The following is a 7763-nucleotide window of genomic DNA, read 5'->3' on the forward strand; positions in this document are numbered from 1 at the left end:
ATGGGGGTAAGTTGTACATGACCAACAAAACAGGCCAAACACTATACTTAGAACTTAAATTAATAAATGGGTTAAATCCATCTGTGGAAAGGCCAAGTCTAATATTTCTCTCTTCATTTGAAAATGATGGCCATTTATCATTGACTAGCTCCCATGCTGCTGAATCCACTGGGTGACGCATTTTTCCATCGCAACTTTTATTGTTGTGATGCCATCTTAATTCCTTTGAAATTCTTTTAGACATGAACATCCGTTTCAACCTAGGGATTATAGGAAAGTACCTCAAAACTTTTGCTGGGACACCATGTCGAACCTTTTTAGTCAGCTTATCTGACATCCAACGTGAAGTTCCACATGTTGGACATTCTTGCTAGTTTTCTTTATCTTTTCTAAACAAGCAGCAATCATTAACACACGCATGAATCTTTTCATATCCTAAATCAAATAATCGAAGAAATTTTCGAACCTCATACATAGACTTGGGGATCATATTATCTAAAGGAAACATATCATTCAAATGTCTTAACAATTCATCAAAACTTTTGTCAGACCATCCATTGGTAGTTTTAACCTTATACAATGCAACAATTGACGATAACTTAGTATATTTAGTGCATTGTGGATATAATGGAGTGTCTGCATCTTCTATTTTTTCCATAAAAGTGTCATCATGACCTTCTAGATGACTTTCAAAATCACAACCATCAATATTTGTAGCCCTAAACAAGTTGTAAGAATCAAATGTTTCCATTGTCTCTACATCATCATCTCTTGATAATTCTTCCCCATGATGAAACCAGATTTTGTATGTTGGATCAAACCCATAAATGACTAAGTGTTCATACAAAATGTTAATACATTGGTGACTTAAGTTTCGACAAACTTTGCATAGACACAATAACTTTTCTGGATAACCAGCTAGCTTTTCTGACATTTCTACAAAATTCTTAGCGCCTTCTCTATACTCATCCGAGGCTCTACAATTCAAAGACAAGTTCATATTTATAATATATTAGTAACAAATACAGTAAGTTACTAATTTTACTAAGCTAGCACTAATTAAATCCCTAATTCTTATTACCTATTGAAGCGTAGCCAATTTTTATCCAACATGATCACCAATTTAGTTGTCCTGTTCTAACCAACAAAAAGAAAATTTTTGATAAGTCTATGTAATGGTAAATACAAAATTGTATCAACCAAAATATACTATATGATTTGATTTTTAAAATTACTTGATTTTGAGTTCAGAAATGAATTTAAGCTGTTTATTTAGTCTTATTGCTAAACTTGAGATAATTCTGGCATTTCCAATCCTCATCTCAAAGAAATATTATATATATAAAGAGTATTGTCAGTTCAAGAATTTGATATCTATTTCAATATGGTAGTTTGAGGGAGCTTCTGATGAGGGAAATAAAGGAGTTAGTATATGGGATACATTTACAAAACAACCAGGTGAGAAGTTCAAAAGCCCCGAAAGTGTCAACTATAATTGTAGTCATGCATATTCTTATCATTGATTGAACCTAATAAAAAAGCACTCATTGCAATTCTTATCTGTTGCTTACTTTTGTTATAATAATAACAATAATACACTGTTCTTTTCTTCTTTAAATATAACGCCATTCAAATTTTAGATCATATATGCTAATCCGATATAGAAAACCACTGAGCTATCCAGCCATGCATGCACTTTTGGTAGTTTCTAGAGGAAATTTTGGCATTAGTGTTATTCACGTGTCTTATATTTTATAAAGATACACTATGACTATGTATGTTTTGTATTCAGAAAACACAAGAGGAAAGAAAAAAAAAACAGAGGCAGAATAATAAAAAGTTGTTTGATTGGTAGCTGAAAAAGTGGAAGAAAAAAGTTAAAGGGGTGTTGTTCGTTTTTTGGTTCATCGATCTATGGATAGGAAAGAAAAATGAAGGAACTTTTCTAATTTATTATTCATATAAACCCATTATTTAGTTCTGAATTTTATAATAAATCTATCTCTTAAGTCAACATACAATAAATAATAAATTTAAAAAATCATAAAGTTAATTACTTAATATGTATGTGTTTTTTATGGTCATTTAAGTTTGTTTTGTTATTATTTAATTTTACATTTTACAACTTTTCTGTCAGGATCTTTTTGGCTGCTTTCCTTATTAGTCTTTCAATTTTCTGGTTCAAGCAGTCACCTCTCCCAACTTGGTATGTTTCTGATTTTGTTTAACTATGAGTGTACGAGACTCTTGAGCTAAGGGATGGAGGATAAGACTCTTGTGTTCCTTTTTTGTTTTGATAAGTAAAGGTAGCCATGTTTTCCTATATCATATTTAAATGTGATTATTTGATTTTTATTTTTGCTGATTTTTCTACAATGTGATTAAATGTATTTTATTATTGTAATAACAAAGATGCAAAGTATAAAAGGAGTTGTTTTAAGCAGTTATGGATTATGGTTTTAGTTCACCTTAAGATTTTTCAAGTTCACTTTGTATTTAGTTGATTGATGACTAAATTTCTATGGTTTCGATTTTCCCCACATGGGTTTCGATTCTACTTTCAAATTTCTATGGTTTTTGAAGTTTATTAGATATACATCAAATAACTAACAGAAAATCAGAAAACATTCCAGCCATATTTATTAACCAACCATCAATCATTATCAATTCAAAATATTCAATCAACACACAAGTTTTCTTCCTTATCTCGCCGCAGCACACAAATTTCTCAGAACCTACTTCACTAATACACACAAGTTCTCAACCTTCCATTATCACTGCAGCACACAATAATAATAATCTCAGAACCTACTTCACTATGGATGAATATCTAAGATATTCAAACTCCTCTAACATTTGCAAAGTATTTTAACAAAAATAAAAGAAAACATACCTCTTGCAAACTGCTGCAAATAAAGTTCCCTCCAATTCTGAATTTCTGAAAGAGTTAAAGAAATTTAGAAACTTGTGTAGAGAACCCAATAAATCAAAAAGTCATGTCACAATTATGTTCAACCATGTAAGTCATAACTTTGCATGCTAACATATATGCACAGACTGTGAATGTGAGGAGCTTATATAAATTAAAAATATTCCATAAGCAAAATATATAAACTTAAATCATATGATTAGCTGAGTTTGATTTATTATATAATAATACTAACATTTTAGTTGGGATTTTTCATCCTGGTAATCATTGAAAGCATTGTCAAATCTGCTTCACTGAGAAGAGGAACGAAGAAATTGCATCTCTAAGACATGCACTTGAAAAAAAGGAGATACTTCGTAAAGAGATGGAATATCAGAAAAGACAAATGGAGCAAGAAATGCAGGAGGTACAGGTTTCACTAAAAGAATTTCAGGAAGCTCTAATCCAAAAGGCTTCAGGTTCACCTTCTGTGGCAAAGTTGCGAAACAAGCTCAAATGTTCAGAGCTGATGCACAAAGAATCTACTGAAAATCTGAAGGCTAGAGAAGCTGAATTGAAGTCCCAGCTTGAAACATTGACACAGGAATTGGAAAATTGTGGGTCTCAGTTGGAAAGTAAAGACACAATGTTGAAGGAGCTCAGGATGGAGTTGGAGCAAGTACGTGAAGACTTTTCTGTAAATCTCAAGGCTAAAGAAGGTGTATGGAACTCTCAACTGGAAAAAGTTACAAATGATTTGAGCAACTGTAGGTCTGTGTTAGCAAGTAGAGATGCAACTATAAAAGAGCTCAAGGTGGAGTTAGAACAGATCCATGGAGACTCTACAGCAAATATCAAGGCTCAAGAAGCTTTAGAAAAAGGAGTTACAACAGTAGAGATATGAAAAACAGACCAGAGATAACAGACACAAATCCCACATATATGAAAAACAGACCAGAGATAACAGACACAACAGCAGAAACAAAGGACTGAGCAGATATGGAGACTTGTTTTTTGTATAGAACAAATTCTACTATAAGGCAATAGCAAGAAACGAATATGTAGAAAATCCACCAAACTCTCAATAAAAATGGAAACTTTGAATGACCGGAGTTAGAAAATTTGGTGTGCATGTAAATAGAGACTACACCCCAAGCAAGTGTTCTTATGACTAAATCCATAAGGGTCACTAAGCTTTCATCAGACCAACCATTCCTATACCAGTAGATGTAGCTCAATAAGCACAACACTAGATTAAACGCATAAAGACCCAGACAAGCCATTAAAGCTAGTTTATAACACAAATACTTTGTGTTATTAAGCCTCTCCTTCGGACCCTCATGATGAATCTTCTTGAATTTCTTGCTAACCCATGTAAGAAGCAACAAGAATAACAAAATGAAATGTAATCCACTAGAAAACCCACGAAGGAAAACAGGTTTTAGGAGAAAATGAGCACTTAAATACATTTGTAATTTCTTATTAGTTTTAATATTTTACGTGGATTTTTATTTTTATATTAAAATAATTGAGCAATTATAATTTATTAGTTTAAAAAATCCAACCAAAAAAAAAAATACAAATTACCAAATAATAATATTTTTTCATTTGCTAGTAGAAAATAATTTATTAGCTACCAATTTTGAAATATTTTGCCACCAAATTTTATTAGTAAAACAACATTTAATTTATTTTATTAATAAAATTATGTAATTTGCTACCAAATTATGGTAGCAAAAAAAACATAGTGGATATAAAAGTAAATCATTTTGCTACTAAATACAATATCTTTTACTACTAAATATTTAGTAGCAAATAAAGAACATTTGCTACCAAATATTTTGGTACCTATAAACTTTTAGCGACGGGGTATTAGCTACGAACTAGCTACTAAAAATTTTTGGTAGCTAAAAGTCTATTAGCTACCAAAAATATGTTAATGACTACCAATTTTTGAGTAGCTAAAATACTTTTTTATTGTAGTGGCACCAGGTGGAGTTACTAGAGCAGAATCTCAAAACAAGAGAAGCTGCTGCTAACTCAGCTGAGATGAAAACAGCCATGTCCTTGGAGTCAGAGAAAGCAAGCTTTCTCCAAACGATAAGAGAGAAGGATAAGATCCTAGAGCAGCTCCAGAAAGAAGTTGAATGGCTGGAGCAAGAATCATTGAGAAGAGAACTTGAGGAAGTTTTGCTCTCAAGAATTGTAGCAGAAAGAACAGTTGAGCATGAAAAAGAGCTTATGGAACAGAAGAACCAGAGAATAAATGAGTTGATGCAGCTTGTGGGATCATTTGAAGATAAATTTAATAACTCGTTAATTTCTTTCTCTTCAGAGCTCGCCAAGAAACAGGCAGAGATTAATCTGACACATAAAGCGTGGGAGAAAATAACTGCTGCCCAGATTATGGCTGCACTAGAAATTGAAGAGAAGAAGCTTATGATTGCTGAACTTGAGGATGACATCCATAATGTAAAGCAGAAACTGGAACTGCAGCAAAACTCCATGTGTGTTTTGAAGAGGCAAGCAGTTGAAGTTGAAGCAGAATTGGAGGCAAAAGAGTTGGAAATGAAGAATATGGGGTTTCAATTCTAGACAAAGCTGAAAGAGTCAGATGCTTTGATTGAAGAGCTCAAGAGTGAGAGAAGAAACTTACTTGAAGATGTCACTAAGTTATCATCAGAAAGAGAAAACTTGTTGGGATTGGTTGAGGGGTTGAGTGACAAGATTAGTGAGATCTCCAGTTCAGACAAACAACTAATGGATCTGTTACAGACAACAATGCCCTCTACTGAGGATGAACACTCTAGCTATCTGAGTGAGAATGTGAATAGTCCCATTGCAGTGAAGAAACTTGAAGCAAATTCTGACATAAGATCCCCATTTAGAGAAATCAACAACTAGAAATATCTATCTTGCTCATGGATAAAGGAATGTTGCTGATCTTGTAGTGTAGTAAAAGTATGGATTCTTGTAATTTCTTCTTTCCCACTACTTTAGCTAGCTTGTGTGTGACTGACTCATGCTAGTGCAAGTTTTTTGTTCTTACCACAAATGCATCTTGGTCTATGATTCAGTGCATGTATTTTTTCAAAAAAAAAAATACTAAAATTTTAATAGAGTTTTGGGTTATTTGGATCAGTTTATTACCGTCGTACTTAGTTTGCTCTGGTAATTGTATTATTGAAAATCTCCTTCGGCTGAACAAATAACTCTTTCTCCGGCATGTACTAAATTTCCCTGTATCAATCGTATGTTAAGAACACTAAAATTAAACAACAAGCATAAAATGTATATTTATATATATGTAATAATAGCCTTTATAAATTATAAAGTATATTACCATACAATATTCAAACAACTAGCTTAGGTATTTTGCATTAATGACTAAGAAACTTAATCGATTTTCTTTATCCCAAACAATTTGATGGCACTGTTTCATTATTAAAAAAGAAAAAGAAGCTATTGAATTTGTTTGGTGTATTGAGTTGAGTAATTTCAGTTTAAACCAAATATACTTACAGATTCAATACTACTCGATGAATAACTAGGGGCTTGAAATTGTAAACACTTGAACTTTCAGGCATTTCAAAATGGTTCAACTCTATTGTCATAAACTTCCATGCACTAGTCTATGTATCTCATAGATTTCTCTCATGTAATTTGTTCATCTCCACAAGGTTATCATTTATTCTTCCCTTAAAGCATCAAAGCTGATATCATCGGCAAAAAAATATTCAAGAGCTTGCTGAACTAAGAACTAAACAGAGTTCTAAAGAAATTTAAGAATTTAAAAAAAATTATATACTTGAGTTGCCTTTTTATCCATATAACGTCCAACTTTAGGCTGAAAATTGCCTCAAGCAAGCGTTCACACAAAAGAAGATAAAAAAAGGTTATAGGAGCTATCAAATCAAATAAATAAGCACATAAAACTAACAAGATTAAGTATATTTGGGTTTGTCAAGGTGCTGTTATCAACTCAAATAAGAGGATTTTTTAGGGCTGATAACAATTTAATTTTTATGGCATTGTTGTACTGATTGATTTTTTGCTATATGGTTATACCCTCTTATTTGAGGAGTTTTCTAATGAGTTCTCAGGGAGTCATATATAAATTAATCTTTTGTTTGTCTTATGGCCTTTTTTTTCTTAGAAAGAATGTGAGGAAATTTTCTTTATTATGATTTGGTGTCAAAATTTGTGAGTTCCTATTGTTTTAAATTAATCTACTTGACTTTTCGTCTATTAATAAAGATTCTACAATTTGTTAATAGTTTCGTTTCTGAATTTGTTGTGTCAATGGATAATTTTCTACAATAGCTGCCCATAAATGATTGTGATCCTAAAGAACAATAGAGACTGTCTTTATGATTCATTTTACTTTTGAAAACAATAACAAACACATTGTTCATGTTGTTTACAATGAAATACAAGACTAATATGATGCTTTGATTTAATCAATACAGTGTGATATGTAGAAGTTTATATATATATATTGACTATTTTCCCTTAAATGATATCAGTTTTCTTTAAAGTTTGTTTACTTGGCAATGGGGCTGCTGCTGTAGTATTTCCCTTAAAAATATTCAAGAGCTTGCTGAACTAAGAACTAAACAGAGTTCTAAAGAAATTTAAGAATTTAAAAAAAATTATATACTTGTATGTATATACGTATTACACACTAAAAAATAATAACAGCATAAATAGAGAGGCTTGACCTCTAAGTAGCCGTCTTAAATGATCCTGGAAATACAGTTCAACAACAATTGAGACCTTCCTTCCATTATATGAAATTTTTAGTTAAGAATAGCAGCAAAAGGTTTAGCTCTGGAGGAACTAACCAGCAAATGAG

The 7763-nt window shown here is 31.8% G+C and overlaps 1 pseudogene; it reads left to right on the forward strand.

The window, feature by feature from the left end:
- On the forward strand, positions 1 to 5974 carry LOC133795396 (uncharacterized protein At4g38062-like; annotated as a pseudogene).
- Positions 5975 to 7763: the final 1789 nt, after the last annotated feature.

The sequence above is a fragment of the Humulus lupulus genome, chromosome 8 (assembly GCF_963169125.1).
Source record: "Humulus lupulus chromosome 8, drHumLupu1.1, whole genome shotgun sequence".
Classification (NCBI taxonomy): Eukaryota; Viridiplantae; Streptophyta; class Magnoliopsida; order Rosales; family Cannabaceae; genus Humulus; species Humulus lupulus.